Genomic DNA, 12,439 nt, shown 5'->3' on the forward strand with positions numbered 1-12,439 from the left:
AATCCCATTTTGCTTCATTCATACTGTTTTCCATACTCTCCTGCTGTGTTTACTGCTGGATTCTTTATCTATCCACTTACAAAGTCTTAAATGACAGCTAAATCTGGAGCAACCATGCACACTGCTCTGTGGGTGTCTAATGAAGTCTGAACACAATCCCTATGGGTGTTGGTTGTCCTCTGGTTTCTCCTCTCCTTTTTGCTGTGGACCGTCCTGCATTTGACTTTCCCCACCAGTCAAAACGAGGAGTTTTGCAGCAAGTTTGGAACAGTACATATTCTGAATGACCAGTCAATCATCTCTACTTATTGGATAAAGGGCTACTGTCAAATTCAACATATTGCACCTGAATTCTGCCCAACTTTCCCTCTGTCAGAGCATCATTCAGATGCTCTGTCATTCAGATCCCCCTTATATACTTGTAGGAGCCTAATTATTTTTGAGACTTGGACTGTTCTTTCAAGTATGGTTGAAATTAATGGATTGTTTCTTTAGAAGGACAGGCTCAACATGATTGCTGGTGGAGTGCCATCCATTTTGCCTACTGTACTAATAATGGCCAGTCTTCGCGAGCGAAGATCCAGGGAAGGTCTTTCCACCTTCCAGCCTGCGCATTGGATTTTTTAGGTGAGACACAGTGTGCGCGGAACTGAGCCCACCCTTTAATCCTAAGGTTCATCTGCCAGGGCCAAGCGAGCTTGGACGGTGGCAGCGAGGTCCTTAGGACGTAGGTGGGTTGCCTTTAAGGGCTAACGAGCCCCACCTGCCCGGGAGTGGCCCTGACCGGGAATCGAACCCAGGTCTTGGCGGTGATAGCGCCGCGCCTTTACCACTAGACCACCAGGGCACTGTACTAGGGGCTCTTTAGAAAGCATACAATTCTGAGAAGCTTGTTCTTCCCACAGAACAAAATTAATTATCAAATCATGACATCAAAAGAAAGTTCTGTTTCCCAAATATTTCAGTACCCTGCAGTCTTCTCCACACAATCTCTGTATTGAGACTCTCAAGTCCCTGCAAAATTAGTAGTGCCTTGCAGCTTGCTGTAAATGTTAATGTAATGCAAAATAAATAGCACTTAAAAACTAAAATGGTTGCGGTTGATTTCTCTGATGACTACAGCAGTGGTAGAATCTTGCAAAAGCAGTTTCGTGGTCAGTTTTGGATCAAAATTGAGACCAATTTCAATTCTTTATTCCTAATCTTGTGAGTTTCCCTCTTGATTCTACCTTTTCTATGCAACTCTATGCAACAAAAAATTCCAAGTGTCAATATATGCAGTCTACAGATGAGACTCTGGAAAGAACTGGAGTTCTGGAACTGCATTCTGTCCAGTAAGGCACATACTCTCTTTCTTAATATTAGACATGTGAATAACTCCACTGAAAGAACAGAATTATGTAGTCAACTGGTTCCTGGCCAAAGTACCGAGCCTGTAAAGTATTGAATTCTCTGGGAAAATAAGCTGTCTTGGTTTTAGTGAGAGAAACTTCTGGAAATAGAAGAGTACTATATATCATGCAGGTCTGTTATTCCATTATTTAGTTATGCCAATTATTGTATGAATGTTCCATCAATTTTAATTTTTTTTTTTTTTTTACTTTACACAAAGTTCATGCATTTAGGAAAGTGTTCAACCTGTCAAACAGTATAATTCCAGATAATTATATTCTATTTTAAAGGACATACACACTTGCAATATACCAACATTCAAACATCTGACCATCTAGATTTTTGGGATTTCCTTGACAATTTACACTCCAAGTATCCTGCTCAACTCAGTGGAAGCATCTGTACTGATGTTACCACACAGATGTTACCTAACACATTCTCAGATCTTACTGCACAAACATTGTTACCTAATACATTGTCAGAAATTAATATACAGTTACTACTTTTCCAGTTCTAATATGGATGCAGCACCTACTCTAACCTTTATTAAATATAAGATACTGTCTTGTAAAAAAATTCTGTATGAAACTGTGACATGCTTCTATTTCAAACATTTGTTACTAGACTCACAGAATTCTAAACATTTGGTTTCCAGGACAAAGAAGAAAAACTTTTAACTTTCTGTTTCTTAAACTCAGAGTTCATATTTTCACTGACATATGTATCTCTATAGACCATACATGTAGACACTAGGAACACATTATTGCTTATAGTTTATCAGCACTTGTTTGGAGTGGCTTGCTTTTGGCTATTCTGTACTGAAAGTCGAGGAAACTCAGGTATATATACCCTGCAAATGCCATCTTCTCACAGTAAAACATTTTTTTCTATAAATATGGAATATCATCCTTTAATGGGTAGGATAAAACAATACTCTGCCACAATCTATGTTAAATTTCTGGTGTCCATTTTAGCCTATCAGGTAATGTAGACTTTTATTCTACAGGTGAGCTGAGAATCTCTAAGGCATTTGTTATACGTAGTCACAGAGAAGTATACCCTAGAACTGCAACTGGACTGCTGTGTATTGAACTGCTGTATGGAAAAGCTATTGTTGGTTAATATTAAGAGTGTTCTACTATGTTAATATGTGGGTTTTTTCCTTCCATCAGTTATGTAAAGTAGTTAAGTAGTTAGATCTCTAGCACTAAGGGAGTCAGACTTCAAAAACACAAGAAAAAGTGCGTGAAAAATGTTGTCATTAAATCCCGAGTAGTCTCATAATTGGGACAAATGACACAATTTTCTGCATTTTGCTTGATATGCCCTTCTCAGCATCCGTGACCACAGATATAGTCCCTTTTCTCTTCCGTTCCCTGCTCCTTTTTCCCTCTCCCTCAATATCTTCTGTCCCTTACATGTGTGTGGTTGGCCCTGACAATTAAATGGACAAGGAAGTATGTATGCTCTGATTCTGTGCTATATGTATGTTTACTGCCTGACCAGCCTGAGAATACTCTAAGGGGTGGTGACAGACCTTTCTCTATTTTAGGAAGAGGACTGCTGAGATCCCAGTGCAGCTTTTCTGCCAGTGGAGGCATCTTAATGTTTTCCTCTTAAGTTCAGATAGCATTTTAATTTTTTTTTTTCTTCTGAGGAATATGGGTGATTCTGCTGCTTATATTTGATGAGAAGAAGTATAGAGACAGACAGGCTTCATGAATTGCTAGCATTTCTCTCCCTCTTGCTAGGTTTTGCACATTGACTGGTCAGGCAAAGACTAAACTTTGAAAGGTACTCTCAGGTAAGCACTGAAGGTGCTGAAGGTGCTACTGGATTTCATAGTTCCCTGGATTTAGTCTGAAGGTATGGTCCTGACTCATTTCAGAGAATTCATATTTGCTACTGCAGCTTTTTAGAAATCAGTCTGGGCTCCCAGGTGATCCATACTATGAAACACTAGAGAAAAGTCTGACAGAGCTCGTATTAAAGGTTAAGTTTCTTTGCCACAACATAGGAATATCAAGTGTTCATTATGCAGATATATCTCTTAGATATATGTAAGATGTAAATTTGTCCTACCCTAACACACAGTTAATAGAACATGATAACTAGAAAATTGTGATAGAGATTGATTTTGGATAAACAGCTTACAAAGAAAAGCTGACTAGTAGGTGACGTTTTTCTTCATCAAAGTTCTTGCACGGAAGAAACTACATTTGTTTTTCCTCACTGGCCAAGTGAATTGCTCAGGATCTTCTGGAAATAGCCCATATGCTTACAGAGGGAATTCATTCCATGCAGATCCTGGTCACGATGATTTTTTGCGAAAGCTTTTCTGTGAAAGATTTCTTCAAAGCCAGCCCTGGAACTAGTCCAGGAGGGTAGTCTGTTCAGGAAAGCAAACCTAAAGAAGAGAGAATTAAGAAGCATATAACTGGTGCACCATCTTTTGCCATTTCTGCTCATCCATTTGAGTCAATACTGAATCAAAGAAAAAAAATCACAAGGACAGTAAATAAATGCTTTTGCTTTGTGAAGTTCTAGAGATTTTAGTGCCATTTGCTGTTGAAAGCAGAGGATGGAATGATGCTTTAAGGACAGACCAAAAAGTTTGGTCTAATAAATGTGAATGAATATACAGGGCTTGATTGTTCTTTCACACCAGTGAAACTCCATGGACTGAAATTAGGCACACTAATTACACAATATACTTCTGTAAATGCTTCTAACTATGGAGTGAATGAACTGTGATATAACCTAAAGCACAAAGTGAATGTGCAGCCCTGGTCCCTCAGGCATGTTTAAATAGTAACACAGATTGTCATCACGTGTTTTTAAATTTTTAAATCTAAATAAAATATAACACTGCATGTAATACGTGGTTTAAATGGCAGATGTGTAATAAATATCTACATTTATGACAGACTTAGGCAGAAAAACACGATGAGGTGTGGTTATGGAACAAATTTTGCTTCAGGTTCACTTTGTACTTTTAACCACCTCTGTTAATTACACAGCTAAGATCATGCCCTGGAGAGTTTTAATTTTCTTGTGATTATATAATGGACTCTTACTAATATCATTATTCAAAAAAAAAAAAAAAAGCTAGGAACGTTTTCAGACAGAACTTTTCAGTATGAAGATTTGTTAAACCTCTTTTTACCAATTCTGAGCCACAACTAAAAACATCTAGAAATGTTTCTTGGCCATGCAACTTTTCTTCAGTGCTTGCACCACTCTCTCATATATATGATTTTTGAATGTCTGCCATCACCCTAGTTTGTTTTGGTTTTGTTTTTGTTTTTGTTTCTTTTAGACCAAAAATGTCTTCATAATGGCCCTGGAAGATAGGGAATACTCACATCTGCGTTTTCCTGGTAGGGCACAAACTTGTTCACCTCGGTGTGAGGTAGACATCCAGACACCTCCAATGGAGCTGTGTGTATGCGGTTTGCCCAAGGTCAGTCAGGAATGAACAGGAGTTGTCTCTGTTTCCTGAACCCCCTGAGGCTATAAGACCTGGACCCTCCTTTACACTCCTATATGCACATAGGGAAAATGATCAAAAAACAACCTAAGTATCAAAGAAACGCAACAGTTTAAGACACGATGATTGTACACTGTAGAAAACACATGCTTATCCTATGGAATGCCAGCTTTCATGGCAGGTGGGACAATTTATCAGGCTCACAGCCTGTTCCCATAGCCTTCTTCCCTGGGTACAGCGCTGGAGTATTTAAGGAGCAGGCTGTGTGTCAGATGAATTGCTCTGGCATCAGCCACAGCTCCCACCCGGCCCCAGCCTTTCCTGGTGGCTGCTTGGCTGCTCTCCCATCATACAGCGGCTGAATGTTTGGGATGTGACAGGCAAATGACCCCTGGGCAAAATGGTGGCAGGGAGCAGCTGCCATTGCTGGGAACGCTCGTCCAGCGTGCAGCCAGCTCTCCTGGTTTCCAAGACGTCCAGGGAAAGCGAGGCAGTGAGGAGCAGGCTGAAGGGCTCTGCAGCTGTGGCCACAGCTTGCTCCCAGCAGCCCTGCTTGCTGAGGCAGCTCAACCTGCTTGAATTGTGCAGGGGTGCGGAGAAGCCAGCGCAGCTGGGGAGCCTGGGCATGGAGTTCCTGCACTGTTCTGCTCCCGCTGCCACTGCACTCAGTGATGCACCATGCCTGGTTGGAAAACATAAGACACCTCTGGATCTGTGCGAAGTTTTGATAGAAAGACTACGCATAGCGACTAACATACACTGTGCCTCTAGAAGGGAATGGGTGTCAAAACAGACAGCAGACCCAAATCTTCAGCTGCTTAAACTGTCATCACTCTGTTGGCCAGTCTATGTCTTTCTGCTCCATACTAGTTTCTTTTCCTTCCTTCCAAGTTCATTTTTTTCAACAAATTTGTTTTGTTCTAGCCATATTATAGTGGTTTTAAGGCTTCAGCAGGCAACACAAGATGTTAAGGGTCTTAGCTTTAATGCACATTCACAAAATATCCATTAATTTGAGAAGAATGCAAATTTTACCACCTTTTGGAATATGTACTAAGAATTTACTGTAAGGTAAATAATTTACTCCATACTTTGTAAAGTAAGTATAGTGGAAAATTATATTTAGCCACTAACTTCTAAACTGAAACAGCAATATACTTCTCTGGTGTAATATATTTTCCAGTCATGTGATGAAGAGAAGCATTTTTTTCAGCTGAGCTCACTTAAAGTTCAAAAGATAAATATATCACAATGACAAATTGCAAAATGCTGTTCATACATTTAGGTAAAAATCGTTCCCTCATTTGTTTGTATTTCACATAAACTGTATTACTGTTATTTCCAAAGAAAATACAGTACAAAATAATTCTGATTAAAAATACAAGTATTGTTAATGGACCAAAGCAGAAATTTATCTTAGCTTGTGGGGCAAAAAAATGCAGAAACTAAGTGTACTCTTTTTGGGTGAAATTCATTCCACAAAATGATATCCACTCAGCCCTCTAACTGCCTAATCTCCAACTCAGGGCCCTACAGAGTGGGGCACGAGTGGAGTAGCTAGTGCAGGGGGTTTTGCATCTGTTCTGTTCTGGGTGGTTGAGAACTTCTCCACATGGGAAGGAGGTCTGAATTTACAGCACTGTCAGACTTGTCTTAGCACTTGTCCACAACAAGAAATTGAAAGAAATTTGGGAGCAACTTTGCCATGCTCTTGTGACTCCATACATGCAACTATGAGGATGCCCAACCTGCTGTGAGTGTGAACTGGTTTATCTGGTAGGCTAAGGCACACTTGCTGGGCACAAAATCAGTCCATGTAGGAAATGAACATGCAGTGGATTGACGCTGTCTGTTTGCCACTTAAATGCAGCCTCTACGTATGGAGTCACAGGCAAGAGTCAAAGGTGCCCACAGCAACAGAGCTGCTAATTTAATTTTGTCCTGGGAGTAGAGAGGCACTTCTAAGTTACATCTTTATGAGCTCTGTCCATACATCATGACACTGTGAGTTGAGTTTTTTTTTTTGTCTTGGTTAAAGCTTATGATTTGTCAAATGAAGCATCAAATCCTGCTTTCCCCCTGTATCACTAATTAGCCCTACATGTGTATGTTCTCTGTATGGTCTTCAACAGACAATGAGCTTTTGGCATAATGAGTAAGAACTTTCCACTGCTCCCTTAGTTTCGTCTTCATGTAGCTTACCATTGACTAACATGTACAACTCAGGTCAAAGGATTTACATTTAGAATACAAGTAAAAATTAGGACATATGGCAACAATAAATCGGTTCTTTAAAATTATATAGCAACAAAAGGTGAATGAGTAATTTTATTGTTAGTATATAGTAGAGTAACATGTTGGGATCAGAAGTATTATTTACCACACATACAAGGCAATGAACTGGAGGTTTATAATTTCAGTGCTCACTACTTTTATCACTTTCGTGTTATCAGTTCAGAAATCCCTTATGGAATTGATATACCCTGATTTCTCTCTCCAAACAATTATATGCACTCTGCCTTGCTTCCAACACATATGCATGTTCTCTCGTTCTCACACACACACAAAGGATTCTATAACAACAGGACTATTATAGAGAATGATCTAAAACATGTGGACTGCAGCCAATACTTAGATATGGTATAGTAAATTCTGGAAGGTATAAAAAGGAAATAAATGAACTCATTGCAGAGAAAAATGAGCCAGTCTTAAGTACTTTTAATCACTGAATTTCATATAAAACCATATGGAAGATACTGAGCCCAATATTGAAGGGAAAAGGAAAGGAGCTAAGGGAGAGGAGAAATCTAGTTCCGCTGGGATTTTGGATGGGAGTTGCTTAGCGTTTTTACAAGAACCTTTCAGGAATTAATGAAAACCATTTAAGCAAACATATAAATATGTTTACCAAGTTGTATGACAACTGTGACCTGTGAATCTTATCATGCATTCCCCCAGCTCAATATGGGGTAAAGGGGTAGTCAGTATGCTGCTGCTCTTTCCTTCCACAGACAGCTGTCACACCTGCTTTGCAGGCTACTCAGTTACTGTGCCCACTCTCTTGGCCCAAAGGGATCTCTGGGAGGGAAAAGCAAGTCCCCACAGCAGTACCAGGGATAAAGGAAGAGTGAGCCACTTTCATTCCCCTTTCTCAAAATATCCAGCTGTATCCAAGTTTTTGCCAAATCAGTTTTTGCTCAACATCCCAATGCCCTGAGTGGAGCACTATTGCTCACTTTCACAGCTGGGAGGCTGTGGATTGCATCTCCTCTGTGTCTGCCCCTTTGCTATTTCCCTGGGTGGGTATGTTGAGCCTCTGTAGATACTTACAGGCATAGGCAGTTGCCCAGGATTCTGCAAATAGCTGTGTTCTAAATTTGTATAAAATGCTGTGCATGAACTGAAACCTGCTTGTCATTAATCAAGGGGTTTAGTGAGCTAGAGTTTTTCACTGAGATTTTTGCTGAGCCTGGACTTCAACATTTTCACACTTGCAGATTGCACTTAAAAAAACCTGACTGAAGGCATCTGTCTGATAAATAGTTGTTCAAAAGTGTAACAAATGCCAAACAACACTTTCTTGTTTTAGTTAGTGTTGGACATGGATGTGAGAGAAGGATAGACAGGGATTTTTAGAAGTATTAGTCTAACTCAGCAGAGGGTGAAATACCCACTTCAGCAGCCTGTTTCATAACTGCTTCCTAAAGCACATGGAAACACTTGGGACTGATTCTGCCAACTCTGATCATTCAAAATAGAACTTTATCAAAAATCAGCTCGAGTCTTCATGGTGCTACGCTGCATAAATCAGGTTTTACTTGTTAAAAATAAAAAAAGCAAAATTACTAGTGAACAAGAAACTACATCCATAAATTAAAGAACCAAATCCGCAAAAGAAATTAAAACCGAAAACAAATTCAAAGATTCCATGAGTGAAAGGGCAAATTTGTTCTGAATTAGTGAATGTAGGAATCAATGAAAAGACACTACCAGAAAATTTGCTCTTCCAACACATATCTTCAAGGCCAGAGCTAGTGAGAACTAGTGAGCAGAGGCAGTTCTATCGAGGGGGACACCAGGAACACCAGTTTGCTGAGATGACATACTGAGTATTTCATATAGAAATGCAAAAAGTAACTTCTGGGCTGAAAGAAATCCCATTATGGATGGTGACTGCCTAGATGTATAGCCATTGAGGTGCAGTGGAAGCACGTTTTGGTCCATAAGGTGGCTGTGTTGCATTTTGAAGTAGCTTGTAGGTTGGAGAACTGTTACCAAATAATCCCGTGTGGGCCGCTTCCACTGCAGCTGCACCAGAGTTAGCAACAATGGGAACCTTAGTACAGACAGCTTTCAGCTCCAGCAGCCATTTTCAGCACTGTATCAGTTAACCCTGTTCTGAGGAGGGTTAATTGACACAGTGCTGCAAATGTCTGACTAGATGAAAACTCATATATTATGCCTCCCAACATCTCTAACAATTGTGCAGCTGCATTCATATTGGTAATGGTGGGAATTTGGAGGAGGGAAGAAATTCCCCAGTGCAAGCAAGGCCTGAGAGTGAGCCTTAATGTTCTTCTCTGGGTCTTGTTTGTCAGTCGCAGTCACGCTTCCCTAAAGCATTCCCCCAGCCATCTCCAGGTTGCTGATTATGAAGCAGCAGCCGCTGTTGGTCCCACCAGCTGGATAAAAAAAGTGGAAAAGTGGTGATTCACTTTGGCCCATCTTATAGGTGCACTCAAGTTTCCTCTCTCTTCTGTCTTGTATCCCCAGAGACCACAGGGAGCCAATTCAAAAAGAACAAGGGAAAACAAAAGTTAACTTTTGCCACAAATACAGACAATATTTGAAAAATGTACTTCTCCTGCAAGGACTGGTTCTCTAGGAGCAGAGTATTAGGATTTCCAGATCCTTGAGTACCCACTGTAGCCTTTGACGACACAAATATCTTTGGCTGCTCTGGTTGACCACAAAAGTGAAATACCCAACCAATATACAACTCCTCTAACCATGGTAGCCTCTAGCATTGGTAGACCAAGGCTGTTCCTCTAAGGAGCTTTCTGAGGCAGTGAAAAGCTGTAAGGTCCTTGAAGAACTAAGGAAACGGGCAGAAAAATCCTTCTAAATTTTACCATCTGCGTTTCCACCCCGGCCAGAGACCTTTCAAAGTTCAAATATTGCTGCTCTCCCTGAGCTAAGGCCTTAAACTTACTACCACTTTTGAGTTGCTTGCACTCCATGAGAACTAGAGTGGAGAAAACATGACCTCCTTGAGCAGAACAGAGAGGTGCCGTGACTCTTTGCACTCTTACACACATGGTGAGCAAGCACTGTAAATCTGTTGACAAACTTTCTATCACGCAGTCTGCATCACAGACCTTCAGGGAAATGTTATAACTTGGGAAAAAAATGTTCTCTCTGTAAAGAACTGCCACTTGAGACCATCCGAGCCCACAGAATTCCACTGGTGGAAGTTAGTTATACTTACGTATGGGTGTTGTTAGGTTGCTATCTATAGGTGACATCTTCCTATGACCATGCACAGCATGAGCCTGTTGATTTACAGGCTGTGCTGCTTCTACATCCATGGACTTCTGAGAAAGGAGGCAGATGAAGAAGTGAGCAAGGAAATTTGGTGCTATCTATAAGCTCCAAGGCCTTTTTAAGCTGTAATTTTCTGTCTTCCTAAAAGATACTTTCCTGCAACGTTGGGTTCTTTGTTCTGATGTAAAATATTATTGCTGCTGTTAGAATGCACAATTGAAAAAATCATCTCAGAATACTGAGGCCAATTAACCCTCTACAAGCTACCACACTGACTACAGAATAACAAATGGCCTCGAAGTGTTCTAGGCTAGACAGCACAATCCGCACCTTATTTTTCATTGTCTTCTTCTTAATCTTCTAAAGTTCCTCTAATTTCTTTGGAAATTTTCTGAGTTTTTAAACTCACGGAGCGTGAAACTAGGCCTTATTTTATGTCTATAAATTTCCTACCCTATTATGAATGCTTTCAAGGTGGGGGGGAAAAAAATAAAAGCACTGACAGTTAATACTTTTGTTGATAGACCAAAGCTTAAATCTCAGACCAAAGCTGGTGGAAAGTAGGTCATCTCTACTCCAGTGACTTTGCAGTTTTCCCTCAAATTAATTATACAGTTGTATTCACTGGTGTTTGCACTGAATATAGTGCAATTATAGTTATACTGGCAGAGAATAGATTGGAACAGTGGAAGGAACAGCCACCACATCTCTTTTGGAAAGGAACCTGGGACAAAACCAAGAGCTGTTTCTGGCTCCTCAGCTTCTACCAGCCACTTGAGGAAATCAGGCTTTCTGGGTTCTGGATATTGTATCAAATCACTACGCTATGTTAAGATACTCCTCATCTCATACAGCAGCTTATCATTTGATATCCAGAATAGATGTAGGGCTCTGTGGATTGCTTCATGGTGTGATGGTAACTGAGTATTGTACGAAGTGTAGTTGGGACTACAAGACTTTTCTTATAGCTATTAGATTTAACAGGTGGACTGTGTCTATCTTCCATAGCTAGTTGCTTTTTGGGATGGGAGGGAAGCAGGCTTTGGGAACCTTGTGATTGGATTAAGAACACTTTGGGAATATTTTCAGCCTTAAGAAGTATTCTAAGATTACTCTTTCTTTAGCCCATCTGTCTACAGTGTACTTTTTCTATTCCTCAGAAAATAACTAAGCTGTCTCCTCAGCCCAGTCCTTGCTGGTCAATGACTGTGTATACTTTGTTGTAGTAACTTTTTGCCTAAGTATAGGCATTTATTTATTATTATTTATCTATAGACTTAATTTATAAGTTATCAAGACAACTGGCTGTATTTTGATAGCCAGTACAAGGAGAGCTGCAGCAGTATCTCTGCCCTCTTCAGTATTATATACGATAATGCAACCTTTTATTTCCTTCTGAGGGCTCTCCTGTGCTTGTCCACCTCTGAGTAGGGGAGGAAGGATGCGATCTGAACTTGAGGGAGGTGTGGGACTGGAGAAAATGCCCAAGTCGCACACGAAGCCCAAGTGCGACCGTTTTCTTTGGGGGACACACAGCGTGATCCTCCCTGGCCTTTGTGGCCGTCTCCTTATGCCACAGAGAAGGGGCGCCAACCCATGGCTTGCACGGGAGAGGACCGAACACCGGCGAACAGAGAGGGCTCCTGGACACCCTGCTTACCGAGTATGGGAAGAGGTATCGCCTGCAGCCCCGCCGCGCTTATGGGAAGAACAATGTCGGGGCAGGGCTCTCCGCAAGAGGTCATTCCCCGTGCCGTCACCCTCCCGACAGGACCGCTCCGACCCGCTGTCGGGTTACACCGCCCACATCTTACTCCGGCGCGGCCGTCTCGGGAGTCGCCGACCCCGCGCCGCAATGGCAGCGCCTTCCCGGCAGCCGTACTGGCGGGCGGGGGCCCCGGTGCCCGGGGCTGAGCCCGGCGGGCCCGTCCCAGGGCCGGCCCCAGCGCGGCCGCCTTTGTTCCGCGGGGCCCCACGTGCGGCGGTGGCCGCGGTGTGTGCGCCGTGTGCGGG

General features: G+C 41.6%; 1 long non-coding RNA gene across 1 annotated transcript; it reads right to left on the minus strand.

The window, feature by feature from the left end:
* Positions 1-1,575: 1,575 nt before the first annotated feature.
* LOC126645216 (uncharacterized) lies at positions 1,576-10,438 on the minus strand. Its single transcript, XR_007630089.1, has 3 exons — positions 10,371-10,438; positions 4,758-4,934; positions 1,576-3,799 (listed from the first exon to the last, which is right to left on the minus strand). It is a non-coding gene; the product is annotated as an uncharacterized LOC126645216 (long non-coding RNA).
* Positions 10,439-12,439: the final 2,001 nt, after the last annotated feature.

The sequence above is a fragment of the Myiozetetes cayanensis genome, unplaced genomic scaffold (genome assembly GCF_022539395.1).
Source record: "Myiozetetes cayanensis isolate MyiCay16 unplaced genomic scaffold, myiCay2020 scf3, whole genome shotgun sequence".
Taxonomy (NCBI): domain Eukaryota; kingdom Metazoa; phylum Chordata; class Aves; order Passeriformes; family Tyrannidae; genus Myiozetetes; species Myiozetetes cayanensis.